At 34.1% G+C, this 17212-nt stretch overlaps 1 protein-coding gene across 16 annotated transcripts in view; it reads left to right on the forward strand.

Annotated features, from left to right (window-relative positions):
* The window catches only part of LOC135205702 (uncharacterized), a 1031110-nt gene that overhangs the window by 305441 nt on the left and 708457 nt on the right, over nt 1–17212 (forward strand). The gene's annotated exons all lie outside the window — the stretch shown is intronic.

A 17212-nucleotide genomic window follows, 5' to 3' on the forward strand; every position in this document is an offset into this window, starting at 1 on the left:
CCTCCTGCTCGCTGTGGCTTCCATGTTTGTTACCTTTGCTACATAACCCTCAGTGGATTAACATCAAAAGTTACTTCAATGATCGTTTTTTCCCTGAAGGATGTGCTTTATCTCTTTCCTCTTTGCTTTGCCTTATACCTTCGGCTATTTGAATTTTTTAAATTTTTTATTAAAGATGTAAATTGTTTCCATTTTTGCAGCACTATTTATGATTAGTTACCGTACATGCTGGCATGGCCTGTAAATTTATGTTTTCATCAGACTTTATTTTTAAAGTATACATACACTGATTTCAATTATTTGTATTTATAATCATTTGTTTTGATTTCCTGGTATTTATTCAATTAAAACCAATGTAACAGTTATGTATAAATTAACTATTTTATTTTATTACTTGGTTTGCATTTAATAATGCTGAATGATATTGTGGTGTGCATTTCTTGAACATGAAAACAGATAGTAGCCAAGAAATGGTCTGACTAAAAACTGGTTTACTGTGAATGAAGTTTTTGAGAGTCAGATATTTTCTAGATTTTTAAGACTATCTGATTATAGTGTTTATGCTTACTAGAAAAGTGTCATTGACAATACGCCGTATCCAACTTCATCGGCGCCCAGCCTCTCTCGAAGTAGATGCAGAAGTTTTTTCCCCTCTGCTGATTCTGTTTTGATTTCAAAAATAGACTCGATTGAATAGAAACATAAAACAATATAATTGTAGGTACACAATAATCTTTAGTTTTTACGGTATTTTTTTTTCTTTATGCTAAAATTCAACTTTTAAAAGAAAACTTCAGCCATTTTGTAAAACATGACTGTCATGATATTCACAATATGTCCATCAAAGCAGTTTGCAGTAAGCCCTTAAAATAAGTATCCTTTTCTGTGCCTGTACATATCTTTTCTATTCTGATATATTTTAACTACAGCTGATAACTGGACATAAAAAAAAAAACTTGAATGCTTGAAAAGGAATTTAATGAAAAATGGAAATACCCATCCTTCTGATAGTTTTGCATTTTGAAAATAGTTCTTGAGGAGAATTAAGGCATGGATATTACTTGGTATGCAGTATCATATTTTTAAGTTTTGATAAGCTTTGCTCAATATTATTTTTCAGTGTGTAGTTAGAATACATAGATTTAGGTACTTTAACCAGCATTTACTATAAAGGTTCTGCCAACCCGATCTTACAAAATCCACAAAGCTTTTGTTGAAATTAATGGAATTTATAAGGAAAAAATCACTGGACTTTCAAGAAAGAAGATGAACTACAAGTGCCAAACCCTTTATCGCTTTTTAAATGTGATTTGTACATGTGTAAATTATTATACAGAATATACAGATATATAGAAATAACTATAGTTATCGATAAATAAATATGATTTTTTAAATAGGCTATTTGTTTCCCAGACTCCTCTTGTAATTGATAAGATTGCGTAAGTAGACTGAGAATATCATTATTGGGAATTATTTTTTTCACGCGGTTTTTTATTTCATCGTCACAAGAATTTCTGTTTGTTGCTTCACCTTTCTGTGCCATTTCCACCGCAGCCTGGTAGTCTTTGACTAACTGCTCGTCTTTCGAAACTAATGTAGAATTTGAAAGTGTTTGGAACTTATGCAGTAACCTTAAAGTAATGGATATTATGTGATGCTCTAGGAAGCGTGCAAAGAAAAACACTACTCTCTCTCTTCTCTCTCTCTCTCTCTCTCTCTCTCTCTCTCAATTCAGACTTTCAGATGTGTCAAATTGTAGATATTAGAAGAAAACAGAAGAAATTTTCTTGCACAATCTTATGACTTCTCCTTTTCCTTTCTTTGTCATGTTTCTTCTTGCGGAAGTAGCTACTCTCCTTTACCTACTTGACCCCTTTCATTTATCGTGTAACGTGAAAATTTAATCCTAAGCTGGAAGTCAAGACACTTTCAGCATGCATGGTAACTTTACTGAAGGTTCAAGTTTGTTCAAGGGTTTACAGTGATGAAAGTCTCACAATGAATTGTTCCTCTTACAACTTTCACGGGGATTAAAATGTAATTTGGGACTGTTACAGAAACGAAAACTGAACTGAAGGCGATGAGAAGCGTGATCAAAAGAACAACCCTGAATTGAGAAACTAGACAAAAACTCAGTATGAAATCCAACATGGTGCAGCATCTGATTCAATACTGTTTTAACAGAGAGTCTTCTTCCAGTGCATTCCATTACTTCTTTTTGTAAATTTTCCTATTTTTGCGCTTTCTCCCCCATCATCCTCCTATCGCCTCAAAATTTTTTTGCAGAGTTCCTTTATTCTCAGTATATACCAGCTTCATAATCGTAACAGTTATGAAACTAAAGACCGTAGTTTGCCATTAATTCAAACTTCCCTCAAGCATTCACGTTCAGCATCTCCACTCAGCAAGGCTCCACCTCATGCAATGCTGCTTAAGGCGAAGGTGGCAGTACCTCCCTTCAAGGGAATTTGGAGTAGTGTTCTCCAGAAGCCTCAGAACATTCGTTTTGACAGTATATATATATATATATATATATATATATATATATATATATATATATATATATATATATATATATATATATATATATATATATATATATATATATATACTTACTTCTAATCAGGTCAATAACAGCACAAAATCAGTGTGAGCCTGTATTAATTCATGTGAAATATCAAGGTTGTCTTGAATATATTTAGTTGCATCTAAATATATTCAAACGTCTTTTTTTTCCATGAGAAAGAAAGTATATCGCTTCAAGATACATCAACTTCCAATCCACCTGAAAGATCACAGGAAAAGAGACTGATCTGTAATCGTTGTCATCAGAGTTATTAAACGCATAAAACGTCTGCATAATACGCCATGACAGGCAAAAACGATGAAGGCGGCTGAGCTTGGAAGAGAGGACACAAACTTGTCTCAATGACAGCTGGAGATAGATCGACATGTAATTTGAGAATGAAGTTTGTGATATCAGAATTTGTTCTAAGGAATTGTTTCCTGGCGGTTTTAAAGTATTCTATGATTACATATCTGACTTCACGTGGCGATGAAGGGATTGTGAGTTAGATGGGGAGGTGACAAACATCGATCGTGGATAGGAGGCGGAGGTGGGAAGAGGAATATCTGATGCTATACTACTATATTATGCTGCCTCTCTGGACTGTGGTGCTTCTGCTGTGCGCATACACTATTAATGTTCATGGCTGGAGGAAAACCGAATCTTTTTAAATCATATTATTTGTAAATACAATTCATGGATACTTTACAGTATCCATGAATGTATTTACAAAAAAATATATTAATTCCTAGGAAGAGCGAATTAGATATTAAAGGACATTTGTAGCCTAATGCTTGTATATGAATCCGGTGATGTGATTATAATATATATATATATATATATATATACACATATATATTACTTATATGTAGTATATAGTATATCACACACATATATATATTTATATATATATATATACAACATAATATATGTATATATATGTGTGTTATATATATATATATATATATATATATATATATATATATATATAATCACATCACCGTGATTCATATACAAGCATTAGGCTACAAATGTCCATTAATGTCTAATTTGCTCATCCTAGGAATTAGTACATTTTCATATATGTTAACCAAAGGGGAATTTCTTAGTTGATAATAAATTCGTAGGCTGATGGGCTCCTGAACCGACGAATTTCTCATCAACTGAAAAATTCCCCCTTGGTTAACATATATGAAAATATAATAATTCCGAGTTAGTGCGAATTAGATACCAAAGGACATTTGTTGCTTGATACTTATATAAATAAACATTAAACTACAAATGTTGTTCAATATCCAATATCGCGCTACTTCGGGAATACCACCGAAGAGAAATTATATGAGATAAATGTTTTGTACCTAAATAACTCGAATACCCGACTGTACCCACCAAGACATCCATTCTAGACCTGAGGTGTTTAACTGGGAGTGTCCAATGAGAACCACATGCTGTGGGTATGGGACTTAATCTCTGGCTATCTGTATATGCTTCATTTTAATATGTCAATGTATCCATGGGTAAATTTTGTAAATAAATAGCTAATTAATGCTATAAATGCTTTTGATTTTCTTGTATGTTCTATTCCTGTCTATTCATTCCTAAAGTACGTATGAAACTAAGTATATTAAGTTATATTGTCAACAAATAGGACTTCAATGGATTTTAGCCAAGCGGGTATGGAGCCATACTGAGCAATTCATTGGGGGTCTGGAGTCATCAAAAGGTTAACAACCCTGTTCTAGACCAATCAGCTGTGGGTGTTACGGTCACCTGGGTACCAAATCATTTATCATTTATAATTCCCCTTCAGTGACATTCCCGAAGTAGCGCGAATTGGATGTTATACGACATGTGCAAATTGATGTTTGAATATACAATGTCACGGCAATGTTATAAAAATTCATATATATTTGACAACATTTGTGGTTTAATGTTTAAATATATATATATATATATATATATATAGGTATATATATATATTATATATATATATATATATAAACATTTATATTATATATTATAAATAAATAATATATATATATATATATATATGAATAACTTGATCACGAGGTATGTAAAACGTGATACTATGTATAAATAAAGGTTTTTTGCCACGAAGGAAAAAATGAAAAAGCGGAGATAGCCGAGTACATTCGGTCCTATTCGGACCCTTTTTTCCTTCGTGGCAAAAAACCTTTATATATATATATATATATATATATATATATATATATATATATATATATATATATATATATATATATGTATATATTATATATATATATATATGTATGTATGTATATTGGGGGGGGTCTTATTAAGATTAGTGTACTACCTAAATGCCGTTCTCTGTCATGTTTACAATTCACTAAAGTCGACTAACCAAGAAGTCTATAATTTATTGCTTGGAAGAGGGCAACGGAGCGCAGTGGATTTATTGAAGACAGATTAAATGGTTTCCCCGGTGGATCTCTTTGATCTCGCAGTGCTGAGTACGTATGTATGTTTGTATATATGTATGAGTCAGTGTCAGTGTGTATGTGTATGTGTGTGTTGCAGCATAACCCTTGAGATGCACTGAGCAATTTCAGCCAAACTAGTATACATAACTTACCATCTGGAAAAGAAACCTGTGAGGGTAAGTCATCACCGGTGTGTGAAGGGGATGAAATGTAAAAATAACTGAAATTGACAGATGTTAGTGTCTCATCCATAGTTTCCGAGGTTGCCAAGATGAATAGTGACACTTCCGATTCCCTGTAAGTCCAAGTTTAGCCCCGATAGGGAGGGGGTGAGAAGGGGTGGGAGGGAGGTGACATGTAAAAATAACTAAAAATGACAGATATTAGTATCTAAGCCATTGTTTTTGAGGTTGCTGATATGAATGGTGACACTTCCAATACCCTTTAAATCCAAATCAAGCCCCAATAGGAAGCCATGGTGGGAAGGGGGTGAAATGTAAAAATAATCGAAAACAACACAGATTAGTGTCCGATCCAAAGTTTTCAAGGTTGCTGAGATGAATAGTGATACTCCGGACACCCTTTAGATCAAAGTTCAGCCCTGATAGGAAGGCGGGGTGATAAGGGATGGGAAGAGGATAACACGCAAAAATAACCGAAATTGATAAATATTAGTGTTTAATTCATAGTTTTTGAGGTCACTGAGATGAATAGTGACACTCCTGATGACCTTTAACCCTGGATGGATTGATCCTTCGGAGTAGTAATACCAGGTTTGGGGTGGTGGACAGATTGATCCTGTAGATAAACAATATTATGCGCCATCGATTTGGAAAGAATTGTGCGGGAAAGAGGTACCAATACGTTTATAGCCCAAAAATTCTCTAATGGCAACTTTTACACTGGCTGAATTCACGAGTGTGGGCATCACAGGACTTCAGTTCTGCTTGTGACTTGAAAGGAAAATATACTGCCCCTCTGTCTCACATGACATCTTTTTGTAAATTTGCTCTTAAATATACCAAGGGTTTGCTGTTGTTTTTTGTTTTTGTCTTTTACAATAGTATGTCGGTTGTAAATGTAATTTTACAAAGAAAAATGCATAGAAATATTTTTAAAACATGTAAAATAAAATAAAAAGTTACTGAGTCTTCGTTCTTGGTAAATTTATGTCAAGATTTTTCAACAAATATGCTGAGAATTTGTTACTGCTTTTATTTCTTATCTGTTTTGACATTGTGTGAACAGTAATTTTAATTTTACAAAATAAAATAAATTTATTTATTAGAAAAAAAATATATGTTGGTAAAATTTATGATTGTCTTGTAAAAGAGACCTCACAAGGAGTTGTAAATAGTCATTTACAACTTCTCGTAGAGGGTAGGGAAAATTTTGTAGAATTTTTTTTCTTTCACCATGTGCATTTGCATATCTTCCTCTTTCCATTGATTTTTTTTTTTTTTTTTTTTTTTTCAATTGGCAGACATGAAAGTTTACCTGGTTTGAGGAGCTGCATATCGATATATTTGCCCGTCCAGAAAGTGTTAAGTCCAAATTTAGCCCTGGTAGGAAGAGGTGTGTGAGAAGAGGTTGGAAGGTGGTGACAGATAAAAATAACCGAAAACTACTGCTAATATTAGTGTCTAAGCCATAGTTTTCGAAGGTTGCTGTGATGAATAGCAACACTCCCGTTGCCCTCTAAATCGAAGTTCAGCCCCGATATGAAGGTGAGGGTGAGAAGGGGTGAAAAATAAAATGTCAAAAATGACAGAAATTAGTGTCTAATCCATAGTTTTTGGGGTTGCTGGGATGAAAAGAGATACTCCTGATGCTCTCTAAGTCAAAGTTCAGCCCAATAGGATAGGGAGGTGAGAAGAGGTGAAAAATAAAATGTCAAAAATGACAGATTTTAGTGTCTAGTCCATAGTTTTTGAGGTCACTGGGATGAATAGAGATACTCCAAATGCTACTTATGTCCAAGTTCACCAGCAATAGGGATGTCGGGAGAGAACTGATGAAATATGAAATGTCAAAAATATTGGGCAATGTAACTGAAGCCAGGAAAGGGAGAAAGTGAGAGAGAGACAGACAGAGAGAGAGAGAGCGAGAGAGAGAGTTATTGGTTTCATTCAGTTTTTCTGGGCAGTATTGAGCTAGAGTGTGTATATATATCTATCTATATATATATATATATATATATATACATATATATATATATATATATATATATATATATGTGTGTGTGTGTGTGTGTGTGTATTCAGGAATAATTTGCTACTGTAAATAAAAAAATAAAAAACAGAGGCCGATTTTGTATAACTGAGTTATTCAAAAGAATTTTCTCCTCTAGGCATTAATGGAAAGACCTGGCACCTTTTCTAGTAAAACATTATATCAAATCACTTTTCTATCCAAGTATTTTTTCGAAGTATCGGATCAATGAAATTCAAATAACCTGTTAAAACACATAAAATAAATCAGAATATAATGAACTGCATGGAACCACATCTGTAGATATGCTGAGATTCTTCTTCACAGCATTACAGATAAGCCTTGGCCTGACGCGAATGATTATGGGTCAACACTTCAAATAAGGGAAACCTAAATCCATACTGAAATTGAGTCAAGTGCTGTCATTTCCAGAAAGAAGTAAAAAATAAATCGAAATGCATCTGTCACCTGCCTTGTTTTAGACGCAATGCTGAAACATCTAAACAGAAGCCCTAAATGGTCAATTTCTTGATTCTGAAAGATTCTGAAACTTCATATGAGTGCTCCGACTGCAAGAAACATTGCTAGAGACGACTGGTTTTCACACTCGAACAGTAGGGCTCCTAAAGGGTGTTGGAGTAAGTTGACAGTCCGTTTCTTTGGATTTGACTTTTGTCTAAGTTTTGTCAAATAAAGTTATGAATTTATTTCCTCGTTTCGCCTGAAGCTGTAAAACTACAGGAGTGATTAACCGGAAGTTTTGAAGTACATAAACAAAATGCAACCGAGTTTATATTAAAGAACACGACAGATCGGGACATTCATAGCATATGACGTCACTGTAACAGAAAAATTGAATAACGTCGAATCTTTTGTCTCAACTCATGTTGATCATTCTCTGAGGTACGTGGATGAAGTTTTGGATAAAGACAATTTTCGGGGACACGATTTTCCCCTTATATTATTTACAGTGAAATGCAGTAAGACATCGCGTTTCTTATAGTCCTAAGAACCGTCCTCTTGCCTTCTCATCTATTTACGGCCAGATAAAATTCTTTATGGACCTTTCGTGTCTTCAACGTAACAACGTAAGCGACTGCATGGACCACAAGAGATGATATTCGCGTGTAAGCTTCTTCAGTAAAATGTACTTTAGATAAGTACACTCAATCACTTCTGTGGCTGTGGGACCTCATTGTGACTTATTGCAGCTACCACCAGACTCCTAAGTTCTGTTGCAATGGTGATAATAACACTATGCTCTACCCTCCTCTTACTATGGCCTTGGTGCTGAAGTAAGGACGCGATTCCCTTTCCAGAGGCACAGGAAGGGAAAGTGACCTTCGGCAACTTTCTTTATCATAGCGAGATCGAAAGACAGTTTACTCACATGTTACGTCCATGAATTTGTGCTAAGAAATATACTACGTGTTATACCTGACAGATCATCGCATTCCTCATAGTTCCTGAAATTTCCATAGCATTTAGCCTGTTGTCTCTCCGGTTGTTCTGCGTAATGAACCGTAGTGAGAAATATGGTGATACGAATAGTACTTTAAAGAGGATCACTGTTATCTCACTGCCCGTATCTGAATTATTCTGTTGTCATCGTTCTCATTATCACCCAAGAGCTTGAGGAAAATAGAACTTCATAGTTGACCATGCACATATGACTGAACTCAGATTGTAAATCTCATTAAGAATTGTGGCTTTTGCTATGTTTACAAGTGGTGCATTTAACTCTTTTATCAAAAGATCAAACAAAATATAAAAGTAGGGAGTGTGTTTCTTGTTCAACGCAATAGGTACGATGTACTTTCAAGTTCAAAGCTTGGCAAAGAAAGCTTCCTGCTTTAATGAAGGGTGCAAGGAGATATGAACTTATAATAGCATTATCTGTGCCTGATAAATGGCCGGTAGTCTAATCATATGCACGGTTTAAATTTAATTCCTTTCGGAAACTGTTCCTCTTCCGTGAATTTCGGGAATTTTCATTTGGTGGACTGACCGACATTATTCAGTAAGATATGAAATTCGTCCAAATTGTTGCATGAAAGGTCTCGGACAGAAAGTAAAGAATTTGTAATTACAGAAGAACAAGCAAGTAAAGTTTGGCCATGAAGAATATAATTTCTTGAATACAAAACTTACACCAATAGTCGGCTGTAGAAAATAAAAACTCGGTCCGGAGTACAAGAAGTGAGAAATATAAAACATAGCAGTTAAATACCAATCCGATCATTGAAACATTTCATTCCATCAAAGTGGTGCTTCTTTGGTGAAGACAATAACGTGAATTTTAGTTTTGCAGCCCTGGCCATCCCCTTGCCTGGGCTGTATAAAATTCGATTTATTTTTTTTTCAAGTTATGAAAACACCAGTGTAGAATATATGCTGCTGTAATCTAGAAAGTGCACATTACCATTCCTGGAACCTAATGATGTGCCTCAGTACTTACAGGTGTTATACAAATACAAACGGAGTTTTCATTAACTACAAGAACCATTTTTCTAACTGATACTGTAGCAACAAATGTGATTGGTCATAGTGACAGACTGCTAATGGAATGGACACTTCGGCGTATTAGAAAAGAGACTCGGTCGTCGCAGACACTGCTAGATCCAGAAGAGTTCTATTCTGTTGTCGGTGAAATGCCCGCCATTTGTGAATGTCACATGGACCAGTTTGATGGGACATGGTTCACTATGCCTTTACTAATTGGTTTAACAGTACAATTCGTAGACCATCAAAGCCTACTAGTACTGACTTGGCTGTTCTTGAAACGACATTAAAGGTACTGTGTTCATAGAACGGAATGAAGAGCAGCAACTCTTACTGGGTTAAAGATGCAGTTGTGCAGCCTCGCATTCAACTCGTGCATATTGACCAAATACAAATTTTTACTCTGCAAAATAAATCCTATTACTTGAAAAGTTTTTAGAATAAATATCTGTATGAGGAAAGACAATTACAGTAGATGGATTTTCTTAATTATATCTTTTTTCGTTGTGGCGAATAACTGTTTCAGATGCATCTAAGTTGTAGATCTCATTTCTGGAACCTAAGAAACGCAACATAAGCATCTTTCCATTAAGAGCGAAGGAAACTTTTCACTTGGCTCACAAATGCGTTTAAGGCTGATCTCCAGCATACCAAAACTAGCGGCTTGGGAGACTGCATACACAAGACGAAAGGTAATAATCGGAGATGATGAGGGCCGTCTGTAAGGAGACCCACCACCCCAATGCCCCCATTCTTCTTTTTCCTGGAACTAAACTCGAACCTGACCAGGTACCGGATTTGATCAAAGTCCACTGCGCTGTCGTTGATTTGCACGTTATGAAATGTAGAAATATTATGTTATCTAATTCTGGTAAATGGGTGATTCAGAACAATAATGCTGGACACGCAAATTAATCAGACAACTCAAAATACAGAAATATCATTTTGAGAGCATAGAGCATACCGTTGCAGCTTTTTGTCGTCATACGCTGAACGTCATAATTTTCCCACACGCATTTTCAGATATCATAAAAACTAATCATATGAAAACCTAATTAGAGTACGTCAGCCATCAAAAAAAGAAAGTCAAAGCAGATGGTTTTGACATGACTACTAACTTTATATTATAGTTTTTTTTCCTCTTGTCCAGTGGTGAAAGAAACCAGTAAGATTCAAATGCGTTTCTCGTATTCAGTTCGATTCAATGCGAAACCAGTTAAAAGATGAACTGTCAATGAAAATGGCAGGCAAAGTCACTAATGACCTTGCCAGGTGCATATCGATCAACATTATAATTTTCTGTTCTTGTTCTTAATGTGCAACAGATGTTTGTATAACATATGCGTACATATGTACACACGCAAACACAGATATATATATATATATATATATATATATATATATATATATATATATATATATATATATATATATATATAAAATATATATATTGGACAGTTTTATAGTTATATAACTATCATATATAATATATATATATATATATATATATATTTATATGTGTGTGTATGTATGTGTTTGTGTATATATATATATATATATATATATATATATATATATATTGGATAGATATATAGTTATATAAGTATATCAATAAAACCTGATCCCCTAATCACAATCATTGTGTTCAGTCAGAGTCTACTAGAATAATATCATCCAGAGTCCAAGTCACGACAAACAATAAATTGAAGAGTGAATAACGGTTGGTTTAAAACTAGCCTAACATCTTTCTTAACTTGAGTCCGAAATGATAAAAGACAAAACAGAGCTCATCAGTTCAGTGAAGCAGTGTGTGAACTGTATTACATCAGAAGTCTTAATCATGTTTCACCTGCACTTTCCCCTTAATTCATGGCAAAGTGCCACTTATCGTTCTTTATGTTCTGGAAGGATGTGAAAAAAATGAATACAGTCTAAGAAAGTTTTTCTGATTTCCCGATGGTATTTTTCCGTCATTTTCAGTTTATACCAAACACTGGTATCTGTTCTTCGTCTCAGCACTACCCACTTGTACAGAATATTTCTAAGATTGGTAACTAAAACCTTCTTCCAAGTATTATCCTATTGCTCTTACTATTACTGCAGGATGCCATTTGAGCTCTATCCAGCGTTCACCTCTACTCTCGGACACTCACTCTCCGATCATCAGCACGACTTCTAATGGACAAGTTCAACTGGTAGTCAGTTGCCTGTCCCACCACCACTACTACTACTACTACTACTACTACTACTATACTACTACTTAAATATTATCATTTCCCTATGCAACTTTAGGGACTTATATCGTTGCCCTTATACATAAAAGGCACTTTACAAAGCCTGCCATAACGCCCTGTTAGCTACACTCTAAGGTTATGACCTTATGCCTCTTCGTTTTATTAGGTGAGTCTGTTAATTTTGTAACTGACGGCATTAGTACATCTGTTTACCTGCGCTCCTTTAACGGTGTTTCACAGGAATCTTCCCTTTTCCTGTTTACTCCACTTTTCATCAATAGCCAACTTCAGATGAACTATTGCCCAACTCATTTATACGTAAATGATTCTGTTCTCGATAAACCATTCTCTTTTCAGTCTCAGCCGTCTTCATAAATTAGTTCTCAGTCTTTCTCAGACTTATGAAATCCTTTCAATTTCTATGTGAATAATATCTGTGAATAGAACAAATAAAAATTCGTTCTTTTTTTATGTTTTAGAGAAATATTTCATTTCTGTCTCTTTGTCTTATAAACGTTCTACTCTCACGAGAATGTTTGAGGATTAGTAACCCAAACTAATTCATATTTATTTATTTATAAATAATAAGTAGCATCTCTTGTGCTTAGCTGAAAATCATTTACACCATCAGATTTATGTGAGACGTGTCTGTCTATCCTAGTGTGGTGTTTTGTTCTCATATCTAGAGAGGCTCACTACACACAAATCCTTGTACGGTAAAATCTAAGGCTTTCTTTATAAAAAATTACCTAACCCTCACTTAACCTGAGTCAGTTTGCTCCCTCTGGCTGCTTTAAAGATACGTAATGCTTTGAGCGCAGGTCTCAAATACCTCATTGGTATATGCCTCCTCCACATTGCCAGCTATAAAATCCTTGTTAGTTTTAAAACTTCCTCTGATACTGTACTCTGTGTAAGTCACAAGGTCACCTGGCGATATTAACCTCTCGGCCATCCCTTCCAGAATGGAGAATTGTCTTCCTCCTCTGCATTTCTTGAATTATTGAACCAGCCTCTATTCAAGAGGAGAGTCCGTCATCACTTCCCCTTGGGCCCGTCTTTATTTTGGGCAATCTTGCTCGTTTCTGTCTCTGCGCCACAAAAATCCGAACACATTTGAAAATTCATTACGAATGTTTTGCAAAATCAGTGTAAATCGGTAAGTTAAAACAACATTTTTGACAAGAATTTTTTCTTATATCACTCTATGAGGTTCAACACAGAGCAAGACTGAGATTACTTTTTACAGTCTAGACTCGCGACAAAATGTCGTTTGATATAAAATTATGCGCATCTATCTTATGCTGCAACAAACAAAACTCATGAGTGGTATCTAACTACCTTATGAAATTCCTGCCATTGTAGAGTTCACATGTACTTTTTGTCTTTGCCATTGACAGTGACACAAACTCGACTCAGCGTCCTTAGTGCAGTTACTTGTAATATGAGTAGGCAAACAACAGACAAGTTGGAAGTTCGTATTATGCTTAGTACCAGCTCTGACAAGATTAGGAGAACAAAAATATTTAGTCTTTTGTCATTAACGTATATGAAAGTCGCAGTTTAAGAATTTCATTGAAGTAGATACAACTCTCTCTCTCTCTCTCTCTCTCTCTCTCTCTCTCTCTCTCTCTCTCTCTCTCAGTTGATAGTTTTTTATATATTCATAAACAGTGCATAAATAGTGTACCCAAGTATAGATATCATTACCATTCGAAAATTTAATTTGTTTTATTCAAAATTATGTAAGAACTTTATCATTATACAACATACGTAAGGAAGAGTGATTTTTGTCGATTTCTCTTTATTCCTAAACGATTTGAGGTAAGAAAAATACTAACATACCTTTCTTATTCTTTTCTATATACAACTATCAGCGACAATCTAATTTCACTCTATATATATATATATATATATATATATATATATATATATATAATATAATATATATGTATATATATATGTGTGTGTGTGTGTGAGTGTACTAGATGACCAGACCAACCTGGCAGTACCCTGGAAAACTCTGAAGGACTCAGAACAATTTTCCTGCACCTCCTTCTGGTGACTGTCCCATTTATCCATGAAAAGCTGACTGTCCATTTTATCCAAGCATTACTGCTTTGACTGTCCCGTTTATCCCGACATTACTGTGGTGACTGTCCCCTTAATCCATGTATGATTGTGCTGACTGATCACTTTATCCGGTATTACTGTAGTTAATGTCCCATTAATCGAGTTATTACTGTGGTGGGAGCCTCATTTATACACATATTACTTTCATCCAGGTATTACTGTGGTGACTCTCCCATTTAGTATTTCTGTCCTGAATGTCCCATTCATCCAGGTATTACTATGGAGGTGTCCTTCATACCTAGTTATTACTATGCTGATTATCCCTGTTATCCAGACATTACTGTAGTGACTATCCCATTTATCCAGATATTACTGCACTGTCTGTCCCTTTTGTTCAGGTATTACTGTGCCGACTGCCTCTTTTACATAGATATTACTTAGGTGACTGTTCATTTTATCCAGACATTACCGTGGTGACTGTCCCATTTAACCAGGTATTACTGCACTGCCTGTCCCTTTTATCCAGTTGGTATTACTTTGGTGACAATCCTATTTATCCAGGCAGTCCTATACTGTCTGCCCCTATTATCCGAGGATTACTGCAATGAATGTCCCTTTTAGTCAAGTAGTACTGTGGTGCCTAACCCTTTTATTCAAGTATCTTGTGGTAACTGTCTAAACCTTGATACGGAATTATTAATCACAAGAAAAAAAGCATTTTTAGTAATATAATTCTGTAGTATCAAGTACATGTTGGCACGAAAATTCTACGTTGTTTACTTACTTATGTTACGATTAGAAACATTCTATAGAGCAAGTGCTGAGTCGGATTATATCATGTCGGCCTTATGTCATTATGGTCTCTTGCCAAAAGGACGTCTGAATATCTGATAACACGTTTAAGGAATATTACAACCACAGATTTTATAGCGGGGGTGATATGTGTTTCCTTTTGTTTTTCTCATCCATTTTAAACGGTTAATTTACGAAACTCGAAAAATTATCTATACTGAGTCAAAAAAAAATCTCAAATGAACAGGTTTGGTCTGCTCTGCAATGGTCGTTTCACTAGTATTATTATTATTATTATTATTAAATTTTTTATTATTATTATTATTATTATTATTATTATTTTTCTTTTTACGGGGATATTTGGCGTGTGTGTGTAGGTATTATGTATGTAGGTATATCAGCAAGTAAAGAGTAGTATGTTAAACGTTGTAAAACTATAAGACATGCGTAAATAGTGACTCGGATACGATTGAAGTACAATGACAAATTTTATGATGTTTAATTATACGTATATGATAGCATAAAAATTAATAAATTCTTCATCTCTACTTCACACTTGTTCTGCTCTTGTTCCTTAGACAATGGAGAACGTAGAGTGGCAAAGGTGTTTACATAAGAATACCTTGAAAAGAATTTACACCTGAAGTAACGTTTTCTACATACCGATGAATAACATTACTCTTGAAAATTTTAAGGGTAACTAAGCTCAATCTTGAGTTGCGGTCCAGGCAATGTTATTTGATTTTCATACGAGCACATAAAAATAAGAATTGTCCATAAAGAGAAATATTCACATAGAACGAATAACGTAATATTATTACATAATTGACTACAGCGACTGAAATTATCATGCGTGTGTGTGTGTATGTGTATGTGTGTGTGTATGTGTATGTGTGTACGTGTGTGTATGTGTGTGCGTATGTGTGTATACTGTCGGTGGTTCGAGTCCTTGTGAGTATTATTCATCTTTTATATCAATTCTCGTTCGGTGCTATTTCCGAGATAGAGCGAACTGGGTATCAAATGACTTTATGAGCATATATATATATATATATATATATATATATATATATATATATATATATATATATATATCTATATATACATGTGATATATATATACGTGATATATAAATATGTTATATAGATATATATATATATATATATATATATTATATATACGTAAAATATATATATAAACACACACACACACACACATATATATATATTATATATACTATATATATATATATATAGATATATATATATATAGATATATATATATATATATATATATATAAAACACACACACACACACAGATATATATATATATACAATACATATATATATATAATATATATATATATATATATATATATATATATATAATATATATATATAGATATATATAGGGGTATGTGTGTTATGGGGGAGGAGTTCACGCCGCAAAAACTTATATCTGTTTCACGTGGGCTTTCACTTTTCAGGGACAATCTTGGTTGAATGTGTTATCCTGTGCACTCAACTTATCGTGTTTAGATGTCAGCTATCTTAACAACACAAATAGTTATAAAATCTTTGTTGTAAAATGAAAAATATGATTTTACAGTATTATTGGGTTCAAACTTTAATGAGAGAAATATGCCTGATACACCTTTTCAGACATTATATTCTTTGGCTTCCTGTATCAAAGAATAACGTAATAGGCTTTTCTAAACTAACATGGGCAGGGAATACAGGTCTGTAGCTATATTCATTTCTTATGTTAACTTTGCTAATATTAAGGCTACACTCACTTTGGCTTAGTGTTGACTCTCTCGTCCTTTCTTCTACTTTCTTTGTCTTTCTCTATAAATTTGTCAGTAATTTCTGTGCCCTTATTCGTTTAGTAAAATATTTAGTTTCCTCCATTACTGACATTGATTCCATTATATATATATATATATATATATATATATATATATATATATATATAGATAGATAGATAGACTATAGATAGATAGATATAGATAGATATGATGTGCGCATGTATGTATGTCTGCATATGTGCGAGCGAGCGCGTGTGTTTGTGTGCTTTTATCGTATTAAACAATAACATTGTAAGGAACTGTAAAACCCTTACATCATGATTAGCCAAGGTCATTTTTTTCATTCTGTAATAGCCATGGTGTCTGATGTCTATGTAAATCAGGACACTACTGTTTGCCATGTTGTTGAGCATACTCATCCACTGTGCACGAGATACTGGAATCTAAAAACATTACCTGGGCTAATCATGATGTAAGGGTTTCACAGTTCCTTACAATGTTATTGTTTAATATGATGTAAGGACACAAACACACGCGCTCGCTCGCATATAAAGACGTGGTACA

Source organism: Macrobrachium nipponense, chromosome 11 (genome assembly GCF_015104395.2).
Source record: "Macrobrachium nipponense isolate FS-2020 chromosome 11, ASM1510439v2, whole genome shotgun sequence".
Classification (NCBI taxonomy): domain Eukaryota; kingdom Metazoa; phylum Arthropoda; class Malacostraca; order Decapoda; family Palaemonidae; genus Macrobrachium; species Macrobrachium nipponense.